Source organism: Schistocerca piceifrons, chromosome 3, assembly GCF_021461385.2.
Source record: "Schistocerca piceifrons isolate TAMUIC-IGC-003096 chromosome 3, iqSchPice1.1, whole genome shotgun sequence".
Lineage (NCBI taxonomy): Eukaryota > Metazoa > Arthropoda > Insecta > Orthoptera > Acrididae > Schistocerca > Schistocerca piceifrons.
Genome location: NC_060140.1, coordinates 676,366,337 through 676,367,218, shown reverse-complemented (window position 1 = coordinate 676,367,218; position 882 = coordinate 676,366,337).

Below are 882 nucleotides of genomic sequence, written 5' to 3'. Positions count from 1 at the left end.
AGCCAGTATTTGCATCACATACCATAAATAATTTCGTACTATATTTTTCAGGTTTATTTTTCTTATAATCCCTGAAGTGAATTCTTCCTCTGAACCCACACATGCCTTCATCTACAGTCAATTGTTGGGAGGGAGCATATGATAATTGACTTGATCGAACCATACTGTCATAAAACGTTCTAATTTTGAAAAATGGGTCATAATTCTGTTGCCCATTAGGTTTGTGATTTTCATTATTGTTCAAGTGCAAGTTTTACAGAATTGCTTCGAATCTGTCTCTGCTCATTACGCTAGGAGCAAAGGACGAAGAAAGCATGTAATTTGCCAACCAATAATCATGCAAAGACGACTTTTTCACAAGACACGTGTGTAAAATAATAGCAAGAAAAGAATAAATGCCACTCAGCTTCACAGGCTTCCACTTAGAAACCATACTGTTTGTCCTTAGAGAGTTATTCTTTCTCATTTTATTGATGATAATTGTTACATATCTATTAGTTTCAGATTTGATTGTTTTTATAATTTCGTCAGTCATAAAACACTGAAACAAATCGCAAGCACTTGAGTTACCATTTATTTGTGCAGTAACTACACTATGTTCCCCAAAAATAGGAACATCTGGCGAAACATCGTCTTCAGTCCACACTGTACATTCGTTTTCATTTCGAGAGCGCCATACCTTTTTGGGTGGCGGAAGAGTTTCAAATTCGGCGGCAATTTTACGGCCTTCATTTTGTTCACTTATTTTATCAGTATCACTGTTCTTTGAAAACTACGATATAATTATCTTAGCAGTGTTGCCTGTTGCATACACGCAAAGAGAAAATCAAACAAAACCTCAGTAAATACGTGTTTTTCACTTCGGCAACTTACCAACAGTAA